Raw genomic sequence first — 15270 nt, 5'->3', positions numbered from 1 at the left:
TCACACTGTCATGACTATAGGGCTGCCACCCTCACTCCCTACCTGTTAGTCTAGATTTCTAGTTTTGCTCAAGGACTACTCTTTCCAAGGCTTAAAAAATGGCCTATTTTAGAAGCAGAAATATTTAGGTCATAAATTTAGAAATTTAGAAGTTTAGAAATAATATTTTCCCATTTATTCAAATGCTTGATCCTTGAAAAGAAAATTCACATGTTTATTCACTTTTACTAAGTTTTTTTCATTCATGTATACACCCACACATACAAATAATTGCTTTTGTAAGATTTTAAGAAAAGAGTTTCTTTTGTACACAAGGAAAATGAATCACCATAAAGTCAGGGCTTCATTTGAAAACCAAACAGCTGTGGTAGAATTAACATGTAAATTCAAAGTGTATAATGCAATTTTTATGCTTTGGAAAAGGTTTAAATTTAACCTTTGCAGGAAATTGTAGAAGAGAAAATTATCACAACCCCTTCCACTCATCCCAGTTGAAAATCAGACAAAGTAAAATCATTTGTTGTGAAATTATTTCTATTCATAGCCAGAAATTTCTAAAATGCTAATGTCTCAAAAACATGCTAATGTTTTTAGTGGTAGTATTTCAAAGCTATGTTGTCACACACATATACTCTGAATATAGAAATTTATGTAACAATCAAAAGAGCCCTATTAAATTAAAGAGCTAACAATCTGAAAAAAATTGAGTCAATTTTCTCATTACTATTTCAAACTATTTTGTGAACATTTTGATTAAATACATACCTGCCCACATTTCTATATATGTGCTTGTATTTCTTTGTCTATGTATATGTACACAAGTGTGTGCATAAAGGTAAATACACATACATTATTGATAAAAAGAGGGAAAGAGCTTTCCTGAAATTTAAAAGAGCCCATTATTACATTATACATTTAAAAGTATATATGTAATAGATTAAATACACACATACCATTTCTTTATGAGGGGAAAAATACATACTCCACCAATCCCTAATTATGTTTCCTTTCTATTAAACAAATTCAGATATATTTTGGTGTCAAGGCATTTAACATGCAAATGGTCACCAAATCTGCCTTTGAAAAAACTACCTCCGTAAATCAGATGCTCTACAAACCAATCTCTCAAATATCTGTTCTAACTTTGGACATCTGGTTGAATATAGAACCTATAAGTACCTGTTAAAATTCAGTTTTCCTTTAGAAATAATTTGTAAACTTAAGCATATTTTTCAAAGGATCCAAAATTAACTGGCCCACTACCATATATAAAAGTTACACACTAACACAGCTATTACTTAGACATTTTAAGGGAAAATTACCTGATATCCATTCAGGTCAGTATAGAATTTGTTTTGACTGTTTATGCTAGAAGAAATTCTCATTGCAATCTCACGGTTATGTTCTTTTCAGATGTCCACGATATTGGACACTTCCACAGACTGTCCGTCTATTCCTAAATTTAAAAGAATATATATGTTAATAGAAATTGATTGCTCCACTTTTCTTATACTGTACAGAACTTCCAGAGTGACATACATTTTCCCGTTTTCTATTCCTATCTTCACCATTTTTCATGCTAACTGTGCCACCGTTCACCTTTTTCTTTCTTTTCTTTCTTTCTTTTTTTTTTTTTTACACTGTCAGACAGTAGAAAACATTTACTCCGGAGAACATGTAACTCAACAGAAGGATGAAGAGCTTGGGATGAGATAAACGCAGATGAAATATAACATGCAAATGATTCTCCAATGAGTTCTGGAGGGAAAAGAGAACTTTAAATGAGAAAAGGTTAGCCCCACTCCAGGCCAGGCCGCCTGTCACGTGTACGGCCATTCTCCAACAGAGCCATGTGAGCCTATTTCTTCACGGCTCGCCTTCCGTGCTGGAAATCTGAAGCAGTGAGATCTACACTCTGTTGGTTCAAGAGACAGTCTATTACTGCCCATGATCTATAATCTAGGAAAAGAGACACGAGATCCAATGAGATGCTTTATGGCTAAAATGGATATTATCATATTAGTATTTGTGGAGTATAATCTGGACAGCTCCCCAGAAGTTAAATCAATTTTTTTTAAGATTTTATTTATTTATTTGACAGAGAGAGACAGCGAGAGAGGGAACACAAGCAGGGGGAGTGGGAGAGGGAGAAGCAGGCTTCCCGCCGAGCAGGGAGTCCGATGCGGGGCTCGATCGCAGGACCCTGGGATCATGACCTGAGCGGAAGGCAGCCGCTTAACCGACTGAGCCACCCAGGTGCCCCAAGTTAAATCAATTTTAATTGAGTTTGGTATCTCTTAGGACCCCTTGTTATGGAGTGATTCATTTTGCCCTTTGCTATATGAAGCAGAGGACAGCTTGAAGAAGTCCCAGATGTATCAAACATTTATTTTTTTGGATAAGCCTAAACTTTTCACTAATTTCTATCTGTCATGCCACCCTAACTATATCTTCTGGTCCTGAGTGAAGCCTTGGGTCTATTTCTGAGACGGAGAGGGGAGTTATGGAGTTATCCAACACTCCTAATACAGACTGAGTATGTAGAAGAGATACTGGATCTCCTACAAAAGAGCAATCAGGAAAGCAAGCAATCAAAAGAAGAAAGACCGGCCCTATCCTATTTCATACGGCAGAAGGTTTTTAAGGTTCTAAGAGCCCTGGACACGTACCTGCAGTTTTCAGTCGTTACCCACCAGGCCTCACACACACTCTGTCACAGCGTGCTGATCACCAGGACACTCTTTAGACAAAGAAGGCTATGTAAAGAGAAATGGGGAGTGGGAGAAGGGAGTAAGGAGGACTTTTTCTGGAAGCCAAGAAGAATCCCCAGGGCTTAGAGAAGATGAAAGCAAACAGTTAAAGGAAGGAAGTTTGAATCGGTGGGACTGGTGGAAAATAATGAAAATGCAGCTAGCTGAGGCACTATAGGTTTATGTGAGAAGTACACCGGAAATTGTAAGACATCAATAGTAATATGCTGACAATACTAAATGGGCAGAAGCCTCCATCAACAGATTTTTCAGAATTCTCACAGAAGTTCTTTTCTGGGAGATGTTACGCCTCCAACTCGACAACCTCAGTCAGAGATGACTTCAGTTTCTTACTATGTTCATAAAGCTGTGATGAGCAGTATGACCTCATGTGTGGGGGAAGAAGGTCCTTTTCTTTTCCCTCCCACTTTATGGCCAGTCTGAACCACTAACCAGTAAAATATACATATAACTTTCCTTCTGACAATTACCAGATAACTGACCCAAATAGCTTCACTACTACTGGGAAGTTAAAAGAAAACAAAAATCACATCCACTGATGCCAGAACAACGGTGTTTTCTTTGACTAGGAAATGTATTACTTTCGATGCAAACTTTCCTTTCAGTAGGTTTATGTCAACCCCAATATCTTTCAAAGCCAATGAAATGTATATGGAATTCTAACAGACAAGCTTCCACAAATGAACCAAAGATGCCAAAAAACACAAAATACAGCATAGGGATGAAGTCCCCCATGAAGCATTCAGGCGAACACCTCATCTACTGGAGGCATTCGTGGCTGTTTGGCACCACGTCCGTTTTCTCCTCTCTAGACTGGATATTCTCCCAGGGGGTCAATAGAGTACATGAAATGAAATAAAGTCTTTACAAAGGAGAGTGTCATTAATTTCAAGTCACGTATCTCTGGAAAACATTTACAAAAAACATGCTTCAAGAAAAAATAAATAATTTCACATTACCTCCGGCAATAATAAATTATTTCTGTTGAGAAAATGATCTTTCTTGAGCTCAGTATTATGCTCAGATCCGGTTGTGGCAACAAATGCTTAAGTCTCCTTTAAAAGGAGCCTCGATGTCCATTCACAGTTCAGCAAGACATCTGTGCCAGGACAGGCTTTTAAAGTAAGATCAAACCTAATACTCTTATTACGAACAAACCAAATAAATCTTGTAATGGTAATCAAAGCAAGGAGGTATCCCTGAGTCATCAACGGTAATTTATTACTTTTTAAAGAAGAATCTATGTGAGGGGGATAAAGGACTGCTACCTTTTCCTACTCTAGGTCAAGAATTCCCTAAAGTGTGCCATTCCCAAAGAAGCTCATGGGATTGAGGGGAGAACTCCCTGGGAAGCATGGGTATGAACCGATCGGTCTCAGTGACCTGCAGAACCTTTGCAGCAAAAGGTTCTTTTACCAAATTGGTTCCACCTGGGCATGGATGGCCAGGAATTTCTAAGCCCCTCTGGTTTTTCTTCAGTCCTGGGAAAGAAAACAGCTCCTACCTAACAAGCGTAGTCCAAAGAGTTATGTCATTGATAAAGACAGAGAATTAAGAACTCCCTTGCTGCTAACACCTCACCCTCTGTCCCCAGAAAGAGAGAATGGAGATTATTTATCTTTATTAACAGAGGCAATGCAAGGTAAAAACAGAGCAAGTCCACAGGTGGAAAGCCATCATAGAGAAGCGGAAAGAGTCTTGCAGAACTCTGAAGTTTTTTTTTTTTTTTTTTTTTTTTTCTCCTCCCTGGAGCCTGTTAGCTCCTTACAGATTGTCTTACACACCATCTCTGCATTCCAGTTTTTAACAATAATTTGGGGATGTAGTACGTGCTGAATCACCATTAAAGAGAATGAGTTAAGATGTGAGAGGCTGTCCTTCATGATGCAGAAGTCAGCTGACATGGGAGGAAAGCAAACTAGGCCATGGACAGAGTTTAAATAGAAAGAAGGGAATAAGTACTTAGATTTTGAGCAAACACATGCATGTTAGAATGTAAGCTCCTCAAGCACTGGGACCATGTCTTATTTATCTTTATGCTCCCAGCACATAATAGGCAGATAGTGTTTGCTGAGTAACGGGCAGCAGCTACATGGAAGAATCAGCCAACAATTACTGAGTCCCCGCTATGTACCATATGCCCCGCCATATGCTTTACATACAGTAACTCATTCAATCCTGACCCTAAGCCTAGGAGAACATACCTTGCCCCAGATCACAAGGCTGACAGAACCAGCACTAAGCCTCTCGGCCATCATGTCTCACTGGCAAATTGACCACTAGAGAATGTTAAAGTTACTTTGGGACCATGGATTAGAGAAGCTTTGCAGTGACTCTAAGTAGAAAGGAGACCTCCAGGTTATTTTTTAAGAAAGGGAGAGGGTACTGATCTGGGATGATATGCTGCAAGTGCTACCTAAAGGAGACAAATACATTATCAGTAAAATAAAATAAAAATAATAAAAAATAATTATGGGACAGGCTTGCCAGAATACAAAACTTCTTCAAAACAATCCGAAATCTTTTCTTTAAAAATGTCACGGTCACTTTAGAAGCCAATAAAGTAATATATACTAATTAAAGACACTGTGATCTCACGTATTTACCTAAGATGAACACTAATCACAAGCACAAGCATGTTCACTGTGCACTGGTGCCAAGTGTAGAAACATGGGGAAACAGGCTAGATGCCCACCAACAGACAAATGAATAATAAAACCAGTACATCCACGTTTTGGACTGCTCTGTAGCAAATGAATGAGGTAGCTCTCTGCCCCGGCAAAGAAAGATATCTGATGCAAGAGGTGAATGGAGCATTTGCACAGTGTGATGAACTTTTTGCTAAAACCAAACACAATACTATACCTTTCTGCAGATATGCATGCAAGAGAGGTGTGTGTGAGAGAGAGAGAGGAGATAGAGAGAGAGAATGCAAGTGATCCGAGGGTGCACACAGGTATCTGATTACCTCTCTTGAGTAGTGGATAGGGACCACGCACAGATTCTAGAGGGATTTTACATTATATACATATACTATAATGTGTGACACTTTTGTCAAAAGAGTATACATATATATTATTTGTATACATAAAAATTATTATCTTTTTTATTCTATTTTTTTTTAGATTTTATTTATTTGACAGAGAAAGACACAGCAAGAGAAGGAACACAAGCAGGCAGAGTGGGAGAGGGAGAAGCAGGCTTCCCGCTGAGCAGGGAGCACGATACGGGGCTCGATCCCAGGACCCCGGGACCATGACCTGAGCCGAAGGCAGACGCTTAACAACTGAGCCACCCAGGTGCCCCCGAACTTACCCAACTTAACCAGGAGTTGACGCTTAGGGTTATTAACTAATACACACTGCTTCACTCAACACATAAACGACAATTCTCGCAACAATGATAAATTTAGTAGGACAATATGGAGATGATGTTTCTAAAAAAGCAAATATTATCATTTTTAAAAACTGTACTCATATCTGAAAGTACCAAGAATAAAAATGGTAATAACTCCCATAACTAGATGACCTTTTTGTCCATGTTGACTTATTCAACTTGCCTATCCATTGTAAGATCTAATTTATCCTCTGAGGTACTTGCTGATTTCCAGGTCTGTAAATGTTCATATTGACTATTTCTCCACAAGTGAAAATTTTAACATCTGCTTTCATGAATATAAATTTGAGTAAATTTCATTCCAAGTCTTGAATTTAAGAAAATGATGATGCACCACTTCGTTTCATTTCTAAAGCACTTGATAAATAACTACTACGACTTATTGATCAACTTATCATGAGCAAGGCACTAGTCTACATATTTTAGGCTTTTCATTTCAGTAATTCTTAAAATGACACAAAAGTAAATGCATAATAGGAAAAGTAGAGCATTTTGATTCCATGGATTGCAATTTTTGGTTAAAGATGACACCAATTAACTACAATATACTTGAAGACCTAGTAATAGAAAAAAAACACACAATAACACTGAAAGCTGTCTTTTTTTTTTTTTTTTGTCCTATTAAGCATTGATTTTAAGAAACAATAGGTTTGGGACGCCTGGGTGGCTCAGTCGTTAAGCGTCTGCCTTCGGCTCAGGTCATGATCCCAGGGTCCTGGGATCGAGTCCCGCATCAGGCTCCCTGCTCCTTGGGAGCCTGCTTCTCCCTCTGCCTCTGCCTCTCTCTCTCTATCTCTCATGAATAAATGAATAGAATCTTTAAAAAAAAAAAAGAAACAATAGGTTTTTTGGAAGCTCTCTCTTGGAGGGAATACAACATCTACATCAGTAACATTTTTTTAAATCCAAAACAGACAAGATCTAACGAAAGCACTTCCATGGGGAGTGAATAAAACAGCTCACAACACTGTAGAGCTTTCCTGTTCCCTTCCCAAGGATCCAAGCTGGGGCTGGTCCAGGACAAGCGAGGGAAGAATGCTAGAATACTCATAATGGTCTGTTCGCATACTCTCCACACTGACAGTCACTCTGAACTTGCCTACTTCCCGCTCTCCCAAACATGCTCCTTTCCAAGGTAGCTTAATGCAGGAAGCCTGGATTCTGTGTACTCTTACTTCTCAAGTTGATCTTGCTATGGAGGCAAGCAGTTCTTCCTTGTTTTTTTCAAATCACACTTTTACCGTTCCTTCTCTTGAATTAACAAAAAAGAATCAGTAGCATACCACTCATTCATCCTAACTCCAGTGGACGCTGAACAGAGACAATTTGCAATACTGGTGTTTGGTTGAACTTTAAAGGCTGGGTAACAAATATTTTCCAAAACATGTGATTTTCTATTGTTTGCCTTCAACAAAACTGAAGGTGTATCTAATCAATTTGTCAGGCAGTAGATCATTAAAAATAATTGATTGAAACTCAAGTTTGACAATAGACAATTCTGTGATTTATGGACCATAACTCATAAGGAGTTCAAGGGACTGAATGACATTCTTATAATAGAACTCCTTCCATTCCCACCTATTTATGGTAACATCATTTTTTGGCCTTACCTTTATAAAAACAAAAATTAAGAAGAAAATCGATGCTGAAACCTATCTCATTCTAGCAATAAGTAACATTCACCAATGGATACATGAACATATGGGGATACAAAGGGTAGAAATGATTCATCCACTGAGCAAAAAGTTTCCTATAAGTTCATGAAATAAATGACCAAAATGGCAATATACAGGAGGCAGACGCTTAACGACTGAGCCACCCAGGTGCCCCTATACAGGGACTGTTTTGATCAACTGTATACTACTAATAATCTTTATAACTCAATCCAGAAAAAATTTAATACTTACTTTTAGGATGATAGAATTTTTAAACTTAATATACACATACATATGTATTTCATAAGAGTAATGAAAGGTTGATGAATAACAAGACTCTCAAGCATAAAAATATTACATTAAGATAAAATTCTGTGGAAGTAGAATGGAAATACGAGTTCAAGGAGAAAATAAGGATGCGAAATTTGACTGTTAAAGATCTTATTCAGGCCTTTTTAAAAATGCATGATTTGGAAATCAAATTGCTACTCACTGGATATGCTTATTTTAAAATGTCAATATTTATTATATTCCAGAAAAAAACATCTGCAATTCTTTAAATGTATAAAAACTAGATGCCAACTTAAATATATGTAATAGTTTTTCAAATTCTAATAGGAACAAAGGAGTCTGATTAAAAAAAAAAAAACCCCACTTCACGCTTTGTAATGTTCTTTCCCTCCTTTCTGCCTATATAAATGACATTTCTCTAAGACATAGCATCTCAACAGCTCACTTCCTTTATCAAATCTTCCCCAACACCCCCAACCCTCAATGGCTACTGTCTTTTGTAACACTTATGTCTAATTCATCTGGCCCACATCCTCTTTTTTTTTTTTTTTTTAAGTAGACTCCACACCCAGCACGGAGCCCAATGTGGGGCTTGAACTCACAACCCCTAAGATCAAGACCTGAGCTGAGATCAAGAGTCAGACGCCTAACCGACGGAGCCACCCAGGTGCCCAAAGCCTACACAACCTCTTAAGGAGACACAACACTCAATATGTGCCAGGCTTTATGTATATTAACTCAGTTAATCTTCCAACACTTCTGTGAGGTGGATTCTATTATTGTCACCTTTTTCAGTATGACAAAACCAAGGACAGAGAGGTAATAACTTGCGCAAGGTCAAGCAGCTAGCTAGTAAGCGGCAGAGCTGGGATAGGAGCTGGAGATGACATGCAGGTACGTGGACTCTGGAGTCTGAGCTCTTAACCACCATACTCCCCCTATATTTCCCATCCCCCTGCCCTTCATCTGAGTTTAGTACAACACTTATTTGTGGGGGAGGATGCTTCCCTGCTAAGAAGCTATGCTTTCAACACAGCAGCTGCTGTCAACGAGCCCCCAAGATAACCTCTGAGTTCTCAATTTGTGTAGCCAGAATGTGCTTATAGTCCCTTAAAATAACCTCCTCTTTCATGCCTGTAGGGAATAATCAGATTCAACACATAGCTACTTATTTCAATTTTTAAAAGTTCCAATTAACAGGAAAGAAAAATCCTTAGCAGTCAATTGCATATTATGGTATTCCAAAAATGTCTGAATTACCTAAGTCTGCCTAGCCATAACTTACTTAATGCTTTTTACTCTTAAACTAAATATGGAACGCAGTCCTGGGAAAAAAATGAGAGATTGATTGCAAACCATTTTAATATCCTCATGAATCTTTTCATGGAAATAAAAACAACTTCAGTGAAGCTCTGAGACCTTGTTTACAAGGAGGAGGACTCCAGGGATGGAAGGCCCAGATTCAACCATCCTTAGAAGATGAATTTAGGAGCAAGGAGTTAAGCACAACAGAGACTTTATGTAATACTAAGTTTTGTGAAGACTCTTTAATGGTTATACCTAATTGGCCATCTATCTAGTCTTTCTACAGTTTAAGAAACTGAGTCCGTAAGAAATCTAAGGACAAACTCAAGGTCACTGGTTGGCTTCAAGGCACAACTGAGGATTCAGACCTCTAATTCCCAGTGTGATTCTCTTATGTGTTTAACTAGATGGAGTTCATTTTGACTTTCTAAAAGTCAAGGGTCATGTTATGAATCCAATCACATTACATATTCAAAACAGAGAAAAACTAAGCGACCTCTTTTTGAATGCTAAATGTGCCCATGCAAGGAAATTACTCAGTCATTGCAGCCAAAGGAAAGTCTTTTCTTCCATACTTTTTGATGGCAGTTCATTACATTTTACCTCCAGGCTACTTGCTTTCTTTTAGCAAGATCCATTACATATAGTACTTTCATAGTATGTTGGTGGAAAATAGGCAAAAGTATTGCATTTAGATATTTCTCTTAAGGGTTGAAACATGGTTTGCACACATACTCATTCATTCACAAACACCCGCCTAGGAGAACGTAGTCCTGGGGCGGAGAGGCGGGGGGAAGCTTGAAGGTATATATTTTAACCGATCTGGAACCTGAACCTTGTGCTAGTGAAAATGTACAGGACACACTGGTAACCCATAGCAACCTCATTCTTCAAAGTAGCTGTTGATGTCAAAAAACTAGGGCACCAAAGTCTAATAATTACAACTCCAAAGACAAATGAAGCCACAGCTAGCAAATGTCACTTACTGATCATGATGTCACTGCAAGGTATGCACTTGTTGTGATGAAACAAATATAACGTAAGGGGATACAGGGGCTTCTGCCTGTATCACATTCTATCTTCCATATCAAGATTAACAAAAAAAAGCTAAAGTAGCCTTAGTGACACGAAAAGCTTCAATTTAATGAAAGATGATTATAGTGCAAGAAAAATTAATCCTCATTTCTCCCATCTTTTCCTCCAGAAAAATGTTATTTTCTACAAACTAAATATAATCTTTGAAAAATTAAAAAAAAAAATAGTTCCAAAGGGGCATTTCATTAAATTATGGGTGCTACAAAATGGATTTCTTATTTAACCTGATAGAAGGCGATACATTGTGTTGCATTAGAACTCTTTCAAATCCCTCTGATCTTGTAGAGCTTTTAAAGCTAGTGAGCACAAGATTTCCTCTAATTTAATATTTCTAGAAACGTTTTGAATGTAATGTTTGAACAATAATGAAAAGAAACACAAGAGTGTTTTTTAATAGCTTAAATGATGTTAAGAGAGGACTCTAAACTGCACCTCTGACCATTTTCAGAATCTGGAGAGAACACAAATAGACACTAAAACTTAAATATAAAACACCAAGAAAAAAACAAAAAACAAAAAAACAAAGTTGGTTGAACCTACGCCTCCCAACTCAGTTTGTTGCAAAATCAATGATGACCACACAGTTTTTATAATCTAAGAAGTGCTGTTTGATTTCTGTTCTTGCTTTTCTTTTCTCTCCCAAAGCTTAATTGGAGCCAAAGGTTACTTTGGGGGAGAAAACGGTCAAAGAGTAACTAAAATAGAGACTGAGGAATTTAAGGATACTTTATCAGGTTTGTATTACTTTAGTTTTTTTAAAAGAATATTTCAAGTAAACTGAATTTGAAACATTTAATATAGACTCTCAACAAAGACAGATATTCCATAATATCAACTCTTTCTGTTTCTTTATCCTTGTTGCTGAGAGGTAATAAAATCTTTTGTATAATTAATGGTTTAGTAACCTAATACCATTATAGTACCTAATCATAAAATATTAATAGTTTCTCTCCCCCAAGCCCCATTTTTTTCTGGCTCATAAATTTGGTACTAACAACAAACAGGCTCTATTCATTAATACTCATCCGAATAACTGCATCTGGTCAGTTTATTTAAAGGGGGCACAATTAGCATGCATCCAAAGACAATTTAGAAAGTTAAATTTGAAAGTAGGTATTTACGTTCTTTCAAGAAATATTAAACACAAGCCACTCGACAAAAGCATGGAAGTTGGCTGATGTTTTCTCTACACCTAAGACGAAAAGCTACATCCTGTCCATGGATTTTGATCAATCGCCCAGATACCTGGTTTACATGAGGCCGAAGTTTAAAACACCGAAGAGCTTTCAAGTATTTCACAGTATGGCTGCTTTGGTGCAGCATAACCAGACCCCATTCAGGCACTTTGAACTCGTCGACATCCAAACACCCTGAAGACCTCACATCTCTTCCTTAGGTTTCGACCAGTGATTTAATTAAAACCCCAATGAGCCAGGATCCAGACAACCTGAGCCTTCATGCACCGGTATGTGAAAGAAAACGACAGATGGAGGGAGGTCAGGAAGGCGACTGAGAAGAGGCTCTCTCTCCACAACGGGGCTTATTTTTTCCAAGAGGGAGATTTGTTGAGAGGGGCTCAGATACAAACATAGAAGGATGTATAGTTTGAATGAAAGCCTTTCAGGTGAACTGGTATCTCCATCTCCCACCGATCGCTTTCATGTTGGAAAAAAACAAAAAATATAAACACTCTGGGCTTGAGAGAGCAAAAATAAAGATCGCTATGTCACTTCGAATGGTTATACACGCTGGTTTCAGGTTCAATCCAGGCCAAGAACAGTAAAACCCATCTGGAGAAGCACTCTAAGTTAACTTCACGTTATACCTAACTTATTTATCTGTTGTTTCCCACCAACTTCTGAAGCTTTCTGCTTTCAAGCTACAGAAATCTCATCCAAATGCTTCACCCTGTTTATTCCACCCATGTGACATCCAGAGGCAATTCGAGGTCTGTATTCTTATTTTATTATTATTATTTTTGTTATGCTAATACTCTAAGCGTCCAGTTGAGAACAACTTCTCTTTCTTAACTGACCAATCCACTGGCATTGTCACCTTGGAGGGCTGGGAGGCAGTTAAATCTTGGTGGTTCCTGGTTCTGCAAAGGGGCTACTAGTCAGCCATTGGACATTTTGGACTGCTTAGCTGGGGAGAAGGAAAGAGGAGAAAAGAAAAGCTTTTAGGGCCTGGTAAATGCATGTTTGTTGGGTTGAGTACACAGTCAAGTCAGAGCCTATTAATTTCCAAATCAACCACTGGGCTATGACGGCAAACTAAGCTTATAGTCACAGCAGCAGAAGAGGGCCCTCTAATTTACGGAAACCATCCTCTGTGATGAGCTCCAGATCCCCTGGACAACCTGCGAAAACTCTGAGGCTGCAATGATGGTGACAGACTCATTTAAACAAAAAGAAAAGCAATTAAGCAAACGGACTTGACTGAGAAGTAGGAATTCTCTGGCGAGCTGCTTCAGCATTAACTCTGTCACACAGCCTACCTCCTAAGTAGACCTAAGGAAAAACAACAGTAAACCATGCTTGATGACACAGGCCTGGGCCAAAGTGGGGGCCATGCTGTACTCAAGGAAGAAACATTCCATTACAAGCAACAGTTTTTTAAGCAAATCTAAAAGCAGATAAGCACATCTCCTGTGTGATGGGGATGCTACTTTCTACCCATAAAATGAAACCTCTGGCCGTAGCTGAAGGTATAATTTTAGAGCTCTCAGAGATGTTGAACAATGGCTTATGCAAGAGTAGAAAAGGATGGTCAAAAATATTGTTTCTGGCTTACCAGAGATTTTAGAAAACTCAATAAAACTCAATAAAAGATTATTTCAGACTTTCTTGTAGGTAGCAAAGTGAACATTCCCTGAACACAGTACCCTTTGCTTCCCCACAAAACCCAAAAAGCAAACAGCGCCTGCCCATATATTTTATCATTAGTTTTCAAACGCTTTATTATCTACTGGTATAAAGATTCAAGGAAACAATATTTCCTTTTCTAACTTTTTCAGCCTAGCTAACAGCAAAGAAGAATCTAAAGTGGCATTTTTATGAGGTCCTTTTCTAAGAGAGTTTATACCATGGTTAAGTGGTCTGGTTACTAGGATTACATTTGTGGTTGGAAAAGTACTCCATTCTAAAAAAAGTGAATTCAACATGAACCAACATAAATGTGCAACTCTGAGGGTGTCTGGGAGCCACGGCTCCATCCAAATCCTAAGGAAGGACAAGAACCACTGCCCATGGTTAAGTCCCTAAGAGGATTAAAAGCCTATTTACTGTCACTTGGTTGATAAAGATGCTGCTCATCAGTCCCATCCTAAAAGCAATAAACAATCGCCCGATTTTATACTCTCCCAGGTAAAGACTTGTAAACAGAAAGAACTAGTAACGAACGTTTTTCTTAAAAGAAAGTTAAATTCCAGTAACACCTGCTATTGTAATACATTCCATATTTAAGGCAGGCCATACGTGGGGGGGGTGTGTGCATGTCAGAGACGGTCAATGATCTACTAACTGAAAGCCGTAATTGACAGAATTCCCATTTTGTAAAATTAAAACAACAACAAAAAACCCCACTGTTTTTAGATCTTAGAAATAAAGATTCCAATTAATGAACTCATGACCAAGACAAATATTATGAGACGTAAGAGGAGATATATATAGGGAAAGAACATACATATGTAGAGTTAAATGTTTTACCATTTCTGATTATCAAAAGGCTAAGTATATTTTTAAACCACACAGTGAGTATAATGACAAGTTTAGGAAAGACCACCATAAATACCATGTTCAAAAACCAATTGCTCCATGAGAGGCGATGGACTCTGAGAAACAAACTGAGGGTTCTAGAGGGGAGGGGGTGGGGGGATGAGTGAGCCTGGTGATGGGTATTAAAGAGGGCACGTACTGCATGGAGCACTGGGTGTTATGCACAAACAACGAATCATGGAACACTTCATCTAAAACTAGTGATGTAATGTATGGTGATTAACATAACATAACAAAAAAACCCCACACAAAAAACCAATTGCTAGTTTATTAAAAATGACACACAAAGAATTCCAGAACCAGAGTACATGTTTCACAGCTATTGCTTTGTTTTCTTACCTTGGATGTTGTACAGTCGGACCCTATGGGTAACATGTTCCAAAAAGCAAGTCACGTCTGAGTAAAACCTTCCACGTTGCACTCTGACAAAGGGCAGTGTTGTGTAAACATAAGGCTGAGGAGGAAATGACATTTTTAAGAAAAAATTTCAGCTTTTAACTTTTCCAAGGGATGTTTATTATCATTTCCCAAATGGCAAATACATACCACCTGATATTTGCAATCTCAAGTGAAAACAAAACCTTACAAGGTATCAGAACAGGCGCATGCTATAAAAATGGAGTATAAGGTTTTTCATTAGACAAAAAGTGCTGAAAATAGAAAATAAAAATGTTTACAACTTGACTGGCCTAGGTGATCTACAAACATTCCCTCCCAGCTATAAAAATTTCTAATTAGGGCGCCTGGGTGGCTCAGTTGGTTGAGCAACTGCCTTCGGCTCAGGTCATGATCCTGGAGTCCCGGGATCGAGTCCCGCATCGGGCTCCCTGCTCTGCGGGGGGTCTGCTTCTCCCTCTGACCCTCCCCCCTCTCATGTGCTCTCTCTCATTCTCTCTCTCAAATAAATAAATAAAATCTTTAAAAAAAAAAAAGTCTTAAAAAATTTCTAATTAAAACCCTTCTATATTGTCCATGTGCTAT

The 15270-nt window shown here is 38.2% G+C and overlaps 1 long non-coding RNA gene across 1 annotated transcript in view; it reads right to left on the bottom strand.

The window, feature by feature from the left end:
• The window catches only part of LOC135362145 (uncharacterized), a 53792-nt gene that overhangs the window by 24591 nt on the left and 13931 nt on the right, over window positions 1-15270 (bottom strand). Inside the window, exons 4-5 of the long non-coding RNA XR_010406647.1 lie at window positions 14629-14743; window positions 1323-1456 (exon numbers count right to left, since the gene is read on the bottom strand). This is a non-coding gene — a long non-coding RNA (uncharacterized LOC135362145). The remainder of the gene's footprint in view (window positions 1-1322; window positions 1457-14628; window positions 14744-15270) is intronic.

Source organism: Mirounga angustirostris, unplaced genomic scaffold (genome assembly GCF_029215605.1).
Source record: "Mirounga angustirostris isolate CCGP_5_RB_7025 unplaced genomic scaffold, mMirAng1.0.hap1 SCAF_12, whole genome shotgun sequence".
Classification (NCBI taxonomy): domain Eukaryota; kingdom Metazoa; phylum Chordata; class Mammalia; order Carnivora; family Phocidae; genus Mirounga; species Mirounga angustirostris.
Note: the sequence above shows the minus strand (reverse complement) of the source record. Positions and strands in the feature narration are given on the sequence as shown.